Source organism: Cupressus sempervirens, chromosome 2, assembly GCF_028749045.1.
Source record: "Cupressus sempervirens isolate cs-2001-9-10 chromosome 2, ASM2874904v1, whole genome shotgun sequence".
In the NCBI taxonomy this organism is placed as follows: domain Eukaryota; kingdom Viridiplantae; phylum Streptophyta; class Pinopsida; order Cupressales; family Cupressaceae; genus Cupressus; species Cupressus sempervirens.
The window spans coordinates 573,871,641-573,888,539 of NC_143119.1; the positions used below are offsets into that span (position 1 = coordinate 573,871,641).

The 16,899-nt window shown below is 36.9% G+C and overlaps 1 protein-coding gene across 1 annotated transcript in view; it reads right to left on the reverse strand.

The window, feature by feature from the left end:
• Positions 1-16,381, reverse strand: part of LOC149574732 (uncharacterized) — a 169,433-nt gene extending 153,052 nt beyond the window's left edge. The window contains exon 1 of the mRNA XM_089814549.1: positions 16,112-16,381. The gene's annotated coding sequence lies outside the window, so the exon portion shown is untranslated. The remainder of the gene's footprint in view (positions 1-16,111) is intronic.
• Between the last annotated feature and the right edge of the window lie 518 nt (positions 16,382-16,899).

A 16,899-nucleotide genomic window follows, 5' to 3' on the forward strand; every position in this document is an offset into this window, starting at 1 on the left:
TGGATTGCCTTCGTGCAAGACGACCACAAGGTCATGGTCAATGAACAGTGCCCGGTAAAGTTCAAGATTGGGAGCTACCATGATGAGGTACCATGTGACATCATGCCCATGGGCACATGTCATATGTTGTTGTGAAGGTTGTTGCAATTTGACAAGTGTGTTGTACACAATGGTTGTGCTAATGCCTATTCCTTGACAAAGGATGGAGTGACACATAAGCTAAAGCCATTGAAGGGCATAAAAGAAGAGGTAGGTAGCAATGTTAGAATATATTTAGTTGATGGAAGAAAGTTCCTAAAGGGTAAGAGGCATGAGCATATGTCTTGCTTTAATTCCAAAATCTAGTATAGAGGAAGTAGAAGATGTACATGCAAAAGTTGTAGATTTGTTGGATGAGTTTAAGGATATAGTATTTGATAATGTGTATGATGGGTTGCCACCTGTGAGAAAGATTAGTCACCAAAAGGACTTGATTCCAAGAGCTACTTTGACAAATAAGGTAGCACATAGAATAACACCAGCAAAAAATGAAGAGTTGAATAGACAGGTGCAGGAGTTGTTAAGGAAAGGGTTGATTCAAGACTATGAGTCCATGTGTTGTACTTGTAGCATTAGCACTAGAGAAAATTGGGGAATGGAAAATGTGTACAAATTCTGAAGCCATCAACATGATCACTATCTGTCAGTTTTCAAGAAAGATCGCTACAAAAGTAATGATAATGAGAAAGCCTTCAAGGTGTATATTTTCCAAAGGCAGCTCTCTCTCTTATATATAATGAGAAAAGGATAAGAAGAGACATGTCCCACATGTTTATTCGTTAATTTGATAATTAATATAATATCATTTAATCATTGTTATACACACACACACACATACATGTTTCTCTCATATAACAATAAACTTATATATATATATATATATATATATATATATATATATATATATATATATATATATATATAGGTTTATCTGACAGAAGCTAAACATCAACACTATCAAGTGCACATTTCCCTTGCCAAGGATGGATGAAATTATGAACTATTTGAAGGGGTCAATGTGTTTCACAAAGATAGATCTGAAAAGTGCATATCAGTAGATTTGGATCAGAGAAGGAGATGAAAGGAAGACTGCCTTCAAGACAAAGGAGGGCTTGTATGAGTGGGTTAGTCATGCCATTTGGGCTAGCCAATGCACCGAGCACATTCATGCAACTCATGAATGAGGTATTGAAAGAATTTTTGGATAAGTTCGTCATTGTTTACATAGACGATATTTTGATCTTCAGTAAGACATTAGAAGAGCATATAATGCATATTTGTAGGGTCTTTTAAAGGCTAAGAGAAGAAAAATTGTTGATTAATCTGAAGAAGTGCAGCTTTGTGAAGGAGTTAGTATACTTGGAAGTTGTAATTTCAGAAGGTCTAAAAATGGACTCAGAGAAGGTGAAGGCTATACTCGTGGCCTACTCCAAAAGTGTAATTGAGATAAGATCTTTTCATGGTTTGGTTACCTTTTATAGAATGTTTATCAAGAGTTTTAGTAGTGTTTGTGGACCATTCACTGAAACAATAAGAGGGGATAAGGAACTTAAGTGAACTACAAGAGCAAATAAGAGTTTTGAATTGTTACAATAGAAAGTTACAGAACAGCCCATTTTAGCACTTCCAAATGTTAATAAGGTGTTTCAAGTAGACTGGATGCTAGTACACTACAATAGGAGCTATTTTCAGCCAAGAAGGTAGACTTGTTGCTTACATCGACGGGAAGATAAATGATTCCAAGAAAAAATATTATATTTATGATCAGGGGTTTTATGCTATAGTTTAGGGATTGAAGAAGTGGAGACATTACCTTCTACTTAAAGAGATTGTTTTGTAAATTTATCATCAAGCTTTGCAATATTTGAACAGTAAAGGAAAGTTGAATCAGATGCATTTGAAAAAGGTTGAGTTTTTGCAAAGTTACATATTTGTTTTGAAACAAAGAAATGGGAAATCTAACAAGGTTGCAGATGCTCTTAGCAAGAGACAAATAATGTTGACAAAGATGCAGACTGAGGTTGTTGGGTTCAAGAAACTCAAGAATTTGTATCCAAAGCATCCTGATTTTGGTAAAGCTTGTAGATAACCCGTTACTCTAGACAAAATTGTGTGGTTGGATTTCATCTTCCAGGATGGTATGATATTCAAAGGGAGTCAATTGTGCATTCCGAACCATTCTACAAGGGAGAATCTCATCAAGGAGAAACATAGCGGAGGGTTGGCTAGACATTTTGGTCAAAATAAAACTATTGCTCTGGTTAGTGAGAATTATTACTAGCCACAGTTGCAACAAGATCCAGATGGCAAAAGGAGCAAAGCAAACTATAGGGTTGGATGATCCATTACTTGTACCAGAGAAGCCATGGGAGGATATTAGTATGGACTTTGTTCTTGGTTTACCAAGGACTCAGCGAAGGCATGGTTCATTTTTCATGGCAGTTGTCAGGCTTTCAAAGATGGCACATTTCATTCCATGCAAGAAGACTAATGACGTTGTTCATGTGGCAGAATTGTTTTTCAAAGAAGTGATGACTACATGGTCTACTAAAGAGCATAGTTTCAGATCGAGACACCAAGTTTGTTGGATCATCGCATCATCCACAGACTAATGGACAAACAAAAGTAGTGAATAGGAGTTTGGAAAATTTGTTGTGATGTTGGGTTGGAGATAAGCCAAAGGGATGGGATTTGATTTTACCATAGATAGAATTTGTTTACATAATTATGTCAATAGGAGCATTGGTAAATCACCATTTTAGATAGCATATGGAAGTAGTCCTAGAAATGCTTCTGAATTAAGGAAGTTGGACAAAGGGCAGACAAGTAGTGTTTAAGCTAAAGATTTTGCAAAGCACTTGAAGACCATTCACAAGGAAGTGAAGAAGCACATTACTAAGATGAATACATAGTACAAGGCTAAGGCAGATGAGAAAAGGAGGCATTTGAATCTCAAGTTGGGGATGAAGTCACGATTCATTGGAGAAAGGAGCATTTTTTGGTGGAAACATATAATAAGTTGAAGATGAAGAAGTTTGGACCATGCAAAGTATTGAAGAAGCATGATTCAAAAACTTCCTATGAAGTAGAGATGTGTAATGAACTGAATATTTCACCAATATTTAATGTTTCAAATCTGACAAAGTACCATGAAAGAGGTGTTGAAGATGAGGTCTAGCAAATACTTCAGCTACAAAGGAGATTGAAGATATACTGGACAGTCGTGTTCGCAGAAGCACAAGAAACGGGATATATGAAGAATATCTGGTCAAATGGAAATGACGGCCTTCTAAAGATTCATCATGGCTGACAAAGGAGGAGGTTAGCCATCTTGTTTTTCCTCTGAACACCTGAGACGTGATAGGGTCACTTCTCAAATTACCCCAGGTCTTTGATGCAGGAGCATCTTGGGTGTAAGGGCAATCTTGCATCACCCAAAAATATTTAAGTTTTCTATTTTCAATAAGGATTATTTCACTGCAAAGTTGTTATTTTTAACAGCTTACTACTTTTAGTAAGTTGGTCATTTGAACTCAAAATGTTCTAATTTCATTTGTGGAGGTTCATAAAATATATCAATCTGTCAATAAAGTTCCCTTGCAATACCTAGTGTATATGTGGAATTATTGAGAATTTTTGGTATTGGCAATGGGGTATTAAAACTTTGAAATCAGTTTTGAAGGCTTTAGAAGCTCAAAAAGGGGGCAAACCTGGGTTGACTAGAGCTTGCACGAATTATACATTGTCGATCAGATCATGTCATTTCCAGTAAGGGGTAATAATAGTCAATCGGAGCAACAGTTGATGAGTTATGGTCTCCAAAAGTTGTGGTACCTAAAATCAGAAAAAGAAGTTCCTTTGAAATTTCTTGAGTTCTGAAAATCATTGGGGCCTACTCTAATGTAATAAACTATGAAAAATAATAGTAATTTAGGGTTGGTCAGCCTCATGGTCTAGGGCTAAGTTTCTAGAACCTTCTTAGGCAGTGGAAAAATGCCTATATAAAAAAGGTCCATAGGGTTGTCTAGGACACTTTTGGGATGTTGTTGGCAGCTCTGGCTTACTGAATATTGTAAGAAAATTGCCAATGTGGCTTTGCATTTATTTCTGAAATTTGTAATTCCATACTTTTGGAGATAATAATAAGTCAGTTTTTGGTTATTGCAAATTGTTGTTGTTTCTCTATTTCTATTATGTGTTTGTGTTATTAAGGGGAACAACCTTCATCCTAACATGATTTTATTCAATAATAATGAAGAAAATACATAGATAGATAATAATATGAAGATATTGAATACAAAGAAAAAATGATTATTAATGTGACAATGTGATGCATTATTATATAATATATCAATAATCTAATAATATAATACATAATCACATACCATCAAATCTAACTTATAAGAAGCAATAAGATAATAAATAATGATTAAATTTAGGCAAGAGCCTACAATACGGTGGTAAAATTGTGAGCCTCTTATCTGAGGAGTTTTGGGTTTGAATATACTCAAGCTTAATAAATAATAATAATAATTAATAACAACACATAATAACAATAATGATTCAATAATTTATTAAATAATGATTGATAACTAATTAAATAGATAATGAATATATTAAAATTTCAAAAACAACCAAGAAAATAGTTGTTACTCTCGGTTGTTCTAGACACCTTATATAATCGAAGGGAAAACAAACAAAAAATAAGGGGAGGGAAATGGGCGTCGGCAAATGGAATTTAAGAGGACATACAGTCAATAAATCACTAGGCATCGATTCATTTCTTATAGAGATTCCACATATTATATCTTGAGTTATGACGCAGAATACAACACAAATATACATGGAAAACACATTGATGTAACCATTAAAGGCTTATGTTTACAAAAGAATGCAACACACTAATTATTATTGGATAATACAGATAGACATATCCAGTTGGGTGTGAATTTTGGAGAATTCAATTAACAATGAAGGAGATTAGACAACCGACATGGTTAATATTAGTGTTGTGTAACTGTAAATTAACTTACAGTGAGCATTCATTTCCCATACTGACAATACCTCATGTATCTCACTGATCATCTATAATTACCAAAGGCCTGCAAACATGAAGGAATAGTGGTGATACTCAATAAGTTGCAAACTCTGAGTTGCAGCCAAGGGAAGGAGATCAAAACAACATAGCATAGAATCAGCGTTCACATTGAAAAAGAGAGAAAAATAAGATATACCATTGTACATGTCAGCATATAGTCTTAAGAATCAGCACATAGTCACCAATATACTATCCAATCAACAAGTAAGAAATATGAAGCCAAGGAAATTGATCTCTTGCACCGACCAGTGGATGGGAGGAAATATTCACAGGAGCAGTTTGAAATAATACACAACAGCAAATTGGTATTAGTGAATCATAGTCGGAAGATGAGGGCACAAAGATTCAATTAGGAGTTTGTATATATTCAATAGCAAACAAGTGAAAGGTGGTATTTCTCCACCCATTTGCAAGGCAATATTCAGACGAATAAAGGGACTAGGAATCAGAGGAATGATCAGAAAAACTCACAAGGAAAACGTCAAGAACAGATTGCAGGAAACAGAAAAAGAAAAAGAAATAAACAGCAAGACATTAGTGAGGCATCACAGAAAATATACATTACATCATCGGTCCAAATAGAAATATATGGAGATAAAAGAAATCTCGCTGCTCTACATGACACATCAGAAATAACAAGGCACAAAAACAGTAGCAAAGCACATCAGCTCTGTCAGTAATGCCTCAGACTTGAGTGACCAAATATTCTGAGAATAATAACAAGGGGGAATTTGAATAGGAAAATAATGGATAAGACAATCAGCTCTACTAATTACGGTCAACTCAGCCAGCCAGCACATGAGGAACTAAAGGAAGAATAAGAAGAATTAGTATAATACAGTTACTCTGATGTATCCACAATAGAACCGTGAATTAAACACCTTGGAAGCAGGGCAGAGCAAAAGAAAGGTAAAATAGGAAAAACACATTATTGAAAGATTAGAATATATATAATATATATCTGATCATTAATAAACAGAAAATATAAAGAAATATAAATATACAAAGGGGAATATAAGATTTATAATGATTCAAGACAACTAAGAATTATTGTTGAATAACAACATAATAAGAAGTATAAAGGAAAAATAATCCTTAGATCATCTATCAGTTAGAAGAACAGGATCATTTTTTTATCATATCAGAAGTAGCAAGATAAGATCATGCATAATCTCCATCATAACTGTATTAAAGTATTTCATTTCGTAGTTGTATTCCTTAATCCCAGCAAACATTACATAAGACCAGTCAAAGCAGAAGGAATCCTTTGGTAAAGAAAAATGTAAAATGTTTCAAATGTGGGCAAACTGGACACTATGCTAAAAATTGCAGATCCGAGAATGTTTCAGTTATCATTGAAAAGGATGTTAAAAATGTTGAAATCAATATCACAGACAAAGAGGGAATGGAGGAATAAAGTGGAAGCTGAAGAGATACCAGTAGTGTCAGATCCTGGCACTAGCTCAACCCACAATTACGGTCGCTGATTTGGCTCAAGGGGAGCATTAATCATTTCAAATTCTTAGAACTCTGCTCCCCAAAGTTGTGTCCATTACAAATAGTTGCAACCAGTGGGAAATGGTTAATGAGTTAATGATGACAGAATATTGTTACGGAAATCATGCAGACTCCGTCAGCGGTAATCAGTTTGAGCGGGATTTTATAATCATGAGCGGTTATGGCTAAAAGGAGGTATTTTCAAATCTTTTGTCATTGCAGCTTGGCGTTGCAATCTTCAATTCATTGCAGAGCACTTAACAAATAGAATTTTAGGGAGTTCTCATGGCACCTAAGTTTGCAACTAATGCTAGTAAGAAGAAAGGAAAGAAAACTATATGGCTGGATGAGTTTGATCAAAAACGGATAAAAGACTTGGAATTTGCTTTGCCAAAGGAAGGGCTGAAGAAAATAAAGAACCTAGGACTAGACATTTGGGGCAAATTCCCGTGGTGTGATGACACGGAATTCACCATCTTCATTTTGAAGAGGTTTCAACAAGAGACTTTGTTATTGGACAGAGCTTCCGCCATAATAAAGGATGTGACCAGAGAGATTACAGGGTTATGAACTCATGAAGTGAAGGAGATGTGCCTGCAAAGAAGTCTCTGAGGCACGGAAAGGTGGAGGCCCTAACTGCAATTGGAAGGGATCTACATGCATTCACAATTGACTCAATCAAGGATCCGATTATAAGATATCTTGTCTGCAGCATGTCTTACAAGGTTCAGTTTTGTAACTGTAAAGGTTCTACTTCAGCTGTAGCAGTATATATGGCATGTAGAATGATAAATGAGGATGTGAAAATGAATGTATATAAAATGTTTTTAGACAACTTACTGATGAATGTGAAAATGTAGAAAGAAGATTGTTACAATTTCAGATTTGGTTCGTTGGTTATGTGCCTGGTGTTCTCTTTCAAGAATTCTTTGCCTGGGAAAGAATATGTTGTGTGGAAAATTGACATTCTGGTTGGTAGGTAGATGTACAGATGTCTGGAAGGACTAGAGAACAGAACTGATGCCTGCAAGGCATATTTTCTTTCTCTTCAGGAGAAGCTCAGAACTAGTCCTGTGGTTACTGATTTTGTACTAGTAACACACCTTAATAGTGTTTCCTCTTTGGAACAGAGTCTAGCGATTGTCATCAATGATTCATCGTCTAAGAGGATGAGGTTCAATGAAAAGGAGGAAGAAACTCTGAAGGAGAAGAAGAGGTGGAGAAGACTAGTGTTTCATTGGTAGGATCTGATAATTTGATCCTGATGATATCATGAGCATAATGGATAATCGAGAGTTTGACAGAGTCAATGATCTCTGGACTGAGTACTCCTCAACCAACAGAAACCATGCGTTGAAATTGCTTTTTAACCATCCGACTGAGAGGAGAATTGTTGTGTCTAGCATATCTAGTATGCTACCTGGTGATTTGATTGTAAAAGTTGAGAAGAATTTGCTGCAGTTCAGTGCTGATTTCTTGATGGTGGAGAATAGGCATGAAAAGAAGTGTCATTCTGTTGTGTAGAATTTGTCACTAATTATTGGTTAGAAAAGAACTTGCCTAGAAAAAATTATAATTGTCTATCAGTACTCTCTTTGGTGGCCCGCTGCAGCAGACAACTTCAAGGGTCAAAGTGAAAAGATCGAGGCTGAGCTCAATGAACTTGAGAAATCATATAACATTTTTAGTAATAGAGAAGCAAGCAGAGGAAAAGAGTGGGAGAATTCCAAGCTAAGCTGTTATCTGAGCAGAGGCAAAGAGAAGACCTGATCAAGACTTTTTGGCTTGTGAAGGACATGGTTGAAGTTAGAATGGGGGCATGTTGTCAGCATGACCTCTTATACTGAAAGCTTTGTGAAGGAATTCCCGGGTTCTATTTGGACTGGTTCATTTGAAAAGTTGATGCAATGTAACAACTTGTGCACTCACATGGAGGTAGTTGTTGTGGGCTGGAAGACTGAGCTTCCAGTTTTGACAAACAGGTACAAAAGACTTTTGCAGTAAAAATTGTTGTTTTGCTGTAAAAGTATTTCTTTAGTCAATGGTTGGACCCTTTGCCATCATGGCAAAATGGAGGAAAATTTCAGCTGAAACAAAAAGGTCATTCATCTACTCAAGGGGAGTGTCTACCGTTTTCAATTTTTTTGTCTCTAGAAGTTTAGTCATCGATGCTGAAGGGGGATATTGTTAGCCTTGGCTTGTGGCTGGCATTGATTGCCATCGATGTCAAAACATCCAAACCAGCACTCTGGTGGTATTGGTTGTTTGGGGACAAATTTTGGAATGTTAGCATTTTGTGGTTTGTTAGTAAAGCCAATCTCCCAAAAGTTTTGGGTATACACAAGAATGTTCCTGAATTCAGATATCTCTTGCTTCCTAATTTCTGTTGTGTGGACTCGGCTCCATCGATACACTCAAAGTTGTTGGTAATTGTTACAGCTACAATATGTTCACTGAGATATCCTTTTCATATCTAAAAACATGTACAGATCATCGATTTTTTTCTTGTTACTTTGGCCACAACATGTGGTGGTCCCTGACTTTATCGGTTGTGTTGAAGTCTCTTGGATCTCCATCTTCCAGTCTTGGTTGTGGTGCTTCAACAGTCTCAGTGGTTGTGATGAACAATGCAATATCTTATGCGTGACCCATATTCATAATGTAATAGCGTGGTAATGCATTTCCCAAATTTAGGCTCGATGACTAAAATTAACAGAAAAGCCTCAGCTAAGTGCATCAATGTTATGACATATTTTGTTATGAAGCCGACATATGTATGCTTGGATACCGATATAAATAAAGGAGAACTTTTTGTATCCTTTCTACGGTGTTGATAGTAGTGTATCAATACAATTGTTGTTGTTGCGGGCAAGGCAACATATGTATTGAATGTGAAGCATGTCTATGTGGTGCAAGTTCAGACTTATCCAAATACCTGATTTGTGGAGGACCAGACAGCAGCATACTATAATTGCAGAGACTCAACAACTATACTCTAAGTCGGTTCTACTTTCATCTTATGAGCAGTGAGCCTTTTTTGTGTTTTTGGGGCGTGGCCATGCTCGCAATTAAGCCTACTAGCAGAACCCTTTCATATTGCAATGACCATTTCAAGCAGTTAGCCATGTTGTACAAATCACCTTAATCAGTGTTTTTTATTTCATGAGAATTAGCTTCTCTGTGGTTTTTCCCAATTTGGGTTTTCCACGTAAATCCTTGTGTTGATCGTGTAGGTGTTTTTGTGCTTTCATGCTTATCTTTAAATTGGTGATTTACAGTGTCATAATCGACAAATCTTAAGCGGTGGTGGTTGTTTGTTAAGTATTAACCGATAGATCAAACATTTTAATAAGTGTGTGGGAATAACTGATTCATCCCCCTCTCAGTTATTCAACCTGTTCAACATCTAATCCTGGTTGACGTTCCTAGCTCTTATGGGCTAACTGATGATTTATTTACCCAACAGATGGATTTGGTCTTGATTGAACATTCCTACCTCTTGTGGGCTGAGTGATGAATTAATTACCCCAAGACATGGATCTGGTCTAGGTTAGACGTTTTTGCCTCTCATGGGCTAAGTGATGAATTAATTACACAAGAGGTGGAGTCGATCATGGTTGGATATTCCTACCTCTTATGGGCTCAGTGATGAACTGATTACCCCAAGAGATGGACCTAGCCCTGGTTGGACATTCCCACTTCTTGTTGGCCAAATGATAATTGATTACTCTAAGGCGTCGAACTGATCATAGCTGTACATTAATGCGTATTGTGGGTCAAGTGAACTATGTCCACATTGATTAAGTTAATCTTCCTAGACCTTAGTGGGAAAGATATTTTTTATGGATAATGTTGGAATTGTAATTTTACAGTGAAAACTAGGGCATTGGAAAAAGGGGATATTACAAGAAGCTCTTAGGTTTTGGTCTCATTATTTACTCAATAAAACCCTCTCTATAATACTTACACTTCTAGTCAAAGACTATGATTGCTTCTATATTGGATTATGGACTAACTACCCAAGACTACCCAGCCTTAATTGGTAGAAAATTGATATACTAGACAATTATTTGAGATCAATATCCACAAAACACTGTCAATCTCAAAGGCCCTACCATAGCTAGTTTGTTTTTTTAGTATCTTGGTCCCTTGCAATCCATTATTTGTCACATTTCTTCTTCCTAATGCATCCCTATTGAAACTTAGAGAATCCCTATATAAACTAAAGCTCAAAAACCCATGTAACTAATATAGTACCCAGCCGCTGTTAATGTTTTGCCCAGAAATAACGATAAACAAACAAAATAGAGACACATAAAGACACAACAAATTACCTTGGAAAACCCCAACCACACCAAAAAAATCTCTTTCATAAAGATTCAAGTACAATGCTTTCCACTTGATACAATTGCATATTACAAAAGGCAATCATCTATTTATATTGAATTGAGAGACTCTTCATATCACAACTGAAGGTCTCTTCATATTTCCAAATGTGGTCTCTTCATATTTGCAAATGCATGACTCTTAGCATGTCATGCGTCTCTTCATATGATAGAATGAAAAATATTTAGACTAGGACACCTAGCACACGTTGAATGTCACATTGTGCTCACTTGATTATAAGAATGAATATGATGGAATTCTCATCATAAATATCTTCTCTAGCTGTTGACACAATACAGATGTATTATCTCAATCTTAACCTATAGCAATATCAGAGACAAAGATCTTATCACAGCTGTAATCTTCAACAACAGTCATCACAAGATCACCTTAATCTGATTTTGCATGATGTAACAGCTCTTTTGCATACTACAACTATATGAGGGCTTCCAAATCAACATTAAAATCCATAATGAGACTTGCACTTTGTTCTTGAACCTATCGTTTATATTCACACAAACACTTTTGTATGCTTGCCAACAGGATTTTGTTAAGGAGTTGCAACCTAAGATTGCACGGGCATTCCTTCCCCACACACTTGCACGGGCTCTTGAAATTTGGTTAGTAATATCTATTTTCATAGAGGGGGTGAAGGACCTGACATTAGTGAGGTGAAAGCTTCTGGTATTATTGTTTCAAGCAGGCAGAATTACATTAGAGCTTTATTTTCTGCAGTTTAGCTCATTTAGCATATGCAGAATTTGGAAATCTTTTTGTTACATTTCCTTTTCTATATTCAAAAATATCATGAAGCTAGTTAGATCTGGATTACTTTATTTGATTTGATGCAATTTATTATCATAGCTAAATTAGATAGTGCCTCTGCTTGGTGATCCTAAACACATCCATATCTCAGATTATCCATCCTTGGTTAGGGTAACTGAGTATAAGAAAGATGTTTTATTGGCGCCATCTTTCTTTCATTCAACAGTTTTCATTTGGTAAAGTATAGATAAGATAAGATAGATAAGATAATATTATTAATCTCCACGAAAAACCAACACAGTTTATGGGACTGACCATATGATTAAAGGAGCCTGCCAAAGCAGAAGCACCAAACAATGACTGAGAAGAAATAAAAGCAAGAGACAAAACAAGAAAGAAGACAAGGTAAAGACTAAGAGTCCTTCCTTGCCACAAAGAAATCAGTAATTGAGGGATAAACCCGTGAATGATCCATAGTCTTAGAATGCCATGAAGAACCAATGTAGGACTGTCGCTACTTGGCGAGACTGGAGCAGTGTCTCACTGATCTGGAATGAGAAGTAGTGGAAGGCCTTTTCAAACCCTGTGGAGGAGACGAAAGAGAGAAAAAGGCAGTAATGAGCTGATTGTACGCCCCTGAGGTATAAAAGACTGCAGGGTAATCTCTCAAAGATGGGTTGCCTCCTGAAGATAAAGTACAAGACACTGCTAATCAATATAGCTGAAGAACATCGAAAGAGAAGAACAATCTCTGAAAAGGCAATAAAATCTCCCTCTAATCTCATAGTAAAGAGGACATCGAAATATGAAGTGGGTCTTAGTCTCAACCTCTGCCAAAGTACACAATTGACAATTCCGATCAGCCCGATCCATATGGTGATCAATCTAAGCTCTAAGGCGATGAGAACCAACTCTAAATGAGCCTAAGGAAAACCGTAAGGCGTGATTCCAACGCCAATAGAGATACGCAAGACGAACAATAATACCATCCTAAATCTCAAGAAAATGCTTAGCATAGAAGGCCATCCTAGGTCACAGACCCCCCGAGGGATTACTCCAAGTAGTGGTAATGTACTGTCTATAAATATCCTGTCTGGCATGCTCATTCAACTCCTGACGTGAGGGGAGAAGATGAGCAGGAGCATCCAGCGAAAACTGGTAAGGAGGAAGATGATCTATCTCAATCCCAATCGAACCCAACAAAGAGGTAGCCTGGGCGTACCAACATCGAGACCTAGTAGAAGTGTCATATCTCATAATCTCCACCCAAGAACAATATGCTAGATGAGAGTATTTGTGTCGGTCAACACTTGTCTCCATAAAACCATGAAGCCGATGAAGAAACCAAATTAAGTCAAATGTGGCGGCTAGTTTGAGAGGATAAGCACCAAACTCAGCCAAGATAATACTGTGGGGGGTGAGTCTATGACATCTAATGATACGTCATAACAGCGACGTCTGAACCCACTCAATAAAAGCCCAATCAAAAGCAATAAGAGAAGGCCCCCAAACAACCGAATCATAGAGAACTGTCAGACGAACCAAGAGGTCAAAAAGGGACAACTTGGACGAAATATCCTAAAAATGATGCCTGAAGCATTGTCTTTCTAGCAAAGCTAGGGAACCCATGCCCTTACTAACTCTAGACTGAATAGCGGGTCTCAAGCTGAAGCACGGCCCCAAGAACTTCACACCTAGATCCATATAAGAGGGAGTAATCTCAACCTCCTGGCCCTGAAAGAAGAAATAAAGATAAGAGGTCTTTAAACAATTAAAGACCATAACTCGAGTCTTAGACAAATTGACCACAAGCTACCGCTGATCACAAAAAGAGCCAAACCATCAAGGAGTCTCTGTAAGCTGTCAGGAGAAGAGGCCAAGAGAATCACATCATCAGCAAAGAGGAGAATGGAGATCAAGCCCTGATGCAAATAACACCCATCTCCCGGTTGAGAGGAGTTTAGAAGAAAATCCTCCAACTCATCAATATACAAACCAAACAATGTAGGACAAGGATCTCGCCAACAAAGTGGCAGATGGTGGGTCTTCTCATTCATCCTCCTCTAGTGCTTAGAATCTTTGATATTCAGGGCATAGACTATGATCCATTGTAAAGATCTCCACACCACCAACCCCTTTTTTCTTCTATTATTGATGCCTTACAAGACCCCTCAATGCACAATCAAATGTCATTCCTTGATAACAATTTGCAGCATGGATTGTTATACCAGCTCATTCCAAAAGGTGTTTCTGTCAACTTGCCAACTTCTAATACAGTAAACCCATTTGTCCTCTTATGAGAGGCATTTTAACGTAACTAAGACCATGCAACATCTCCAGCACTACTTTTGCTATTATTCTAAGTGAAAATTAGTTGAATATTAAGAGATAGTTCAGCTGGAACTGTACATTAGAAATAGTAATTTCATTTACACTAATGTCATGCCCCCTCCATTACACACATGTTCATGCCATCTCAAAGTGCATCAGACATTAAGGAGACTGATGAACAAGAAAATTGTCTTACCCTGAGACTTTACAATTTTCCATGAAACCCAATTAGGCTCGGACTAACAGTGAATGAAGAAGCAATATCAATTATCCATTACCACAGAAACCTTGTTAGTAATCTCAACTTGAATAAGGCAGCGATCCAAGATATTCTAACAATAATAAAAAACCATAACTCAATGATGCCAGTTAACCATAATCAGATACAATAACAAGCAAGGAAATTAGTACCCTGAGACTTTACAATTTTCCATGAAACCCAATTAGGCTTGGAATAACAGTGAATGAAGAAGCAATATCAATTATCCATTACCACAGAAACCTTGTTAGCAATCTCAAATTGAATAAGGCAGCGATCCAAGATATTATAACAATAACAAAAAACCATAACTCAATGATGCCAGTTAACCATAATCAGATACAATAACAAGCAAGGAAATTAGCTAAGGGCAAAGCACTTGTTGAAGAATCGCTACTCTTGCAAGAAGGGCACCCGTTAGAAAAGAGCATAACCCTCCACACAAATCTAAGAGACCAATCTGATATAACAAATCCACTTCACACACACACACACCTACATGTATATAGTGCATCCCAACTTAAGTATTTTATGCACTCGACCTCCTCTATGCAATCATTAAACATATTGTCTAAGTATTCAATACAATCAGTCTTGATATATGCATTACTAGTTATTGAGCACAATCAATCTTGTTATATGCATTACTAGGTTAATGTTTATATTATATGTCTAAATATATGCATCTATTTATTTCCGTAATCAATCACATAACGTTGGATGAAGTTAGAGGGATGCAATTTACTGGATCCCCTGAACTAAGTACACCACCCCAAGAGATAGAAATGGTTGTAGTTGTGAAGTGCTGAAAGTGCGTAATGAAAATACAGAACAGCAAGACAAAATAGAAAAGAATAAACACAGAGATTTATCCTAGTTCACCACAAATGTACCTACGTCCAGACTGAGCAGAGGAACTGTGTTAATGAAAAGATAAGTTTACAATAGATGCAATCAGCACATATAACATAAGACGATCAGCTGGAGAGTCATAATAAATGGAGGGAAAAGCCCAAGGCAACCGTTGGGCTTCACTATCTCAACAATAGTTGGACATTCCTGCATCTTGTAGGCGAAGAAGGAAATTGATTACCCCAAGGAATGGAATTGGTCATAGTTGGACAATCTCTGTAAAAACAGATAAACTCAAATTTTCTGCTATTCACTCAAAGCTTGACTTCCACGTTATTATGTAGCTAAAATATACAGATGTTTGAACAAGTCAGCATTAGGGCATCATGAAATGGCACGAACGCTATGCGCACAGCTATATTAACAAAGGGGCATGCCAAATTCACCTATATAAAAGAGGGCATTTCCCATTCGTCTGTATAAAACAGGGCATGCTAAGGGTAAAGTGGGTTTCACGCCACAGGCAACTTTAAATCATAAGCCTTATAAGCATATTATGCTGTGCACCCGGTGCGAGCAAACTATTGCGGTCCGCAATGCGAGATGTGTTTCAACAATTTATTGACTACCATTAAAGACATCAACGGTTGCCCTCCAAATAGCGCTCTATAGGTTAGTTACTCTCACTCGCCAGGCTGAATGTTGCAAAATCACAAATGCAAAAATTATTATAACAATGTTTTCACAGGTTTATAAAATCAATAAATTTTCCCGACCCACGTCATAAACAGCATCAAAATTGAGCCATATTCGGCACAGAAAGCATTACAGTAAAATTTTCAAAAATTAACAATTGCACTTGTGGGAATGGCGAGTTCACTCACTCAGACTGTTTTCTGAAGAAGGACCGGCGAGAGCGCACGGCTTCAGTTACGCTTGTTTCAATTTTATCAGTGGCCATGTTCATGCTTTAACCGGCTCTCTCGGCTCTTCCCGCACTATGAACTTGTTACGTATCCAAAATATATGAATTAAAAAGGGCTCCTTTGCTGTTTAAACATTCTGCCCGGGTTTCTGGACCGCCGAGCTGACCATGGGTAACAGAGAAACGAACCCGGTTAAGGCGGTCTTTCTAAAAACTTGTTTTCTCTCGTAACTAGGTTTTTCTCTAGAGGGGTTAAAGAAGATAATGGAAACTCTATCCGACCATTAAAAATATTTTAAAAGTAAACTCGGCTATACTAGAATTTTCTCAACTAATTTGAATATTTTAAATTTTTTCAATTTTTGTGATGTATTTTATTCTAAAGGTATATCTTATATTGATAATTTCTGGAGTCTAGCATCTAGTAGCGTAATTACTAGGACCTTGTATATGCCCAAATCATGAAGGCTCATAGGAAGGGTGTTTTTGTTAATACTCAAGAAGGGTTGCAAACAAATGTATGAGTGTTGAATAGCTAGACCAAGTTATTCATGGCATGAAGGAGCTCTTCTTCATACTTAGCATGAAGGGTTGCAATGACCAATGTGGTCATGTTTGTAAGTTTTCAAGAATAGACTCTTGGGGGTTTTTATCTCCTTTTTTTGTGCACCTTGCTCTTTTGGCAGACTAGTTTCTTCTCTTTTCCCAAAAAACTTTTATTATTGTAGTTGCTTGCATCGGATGGAC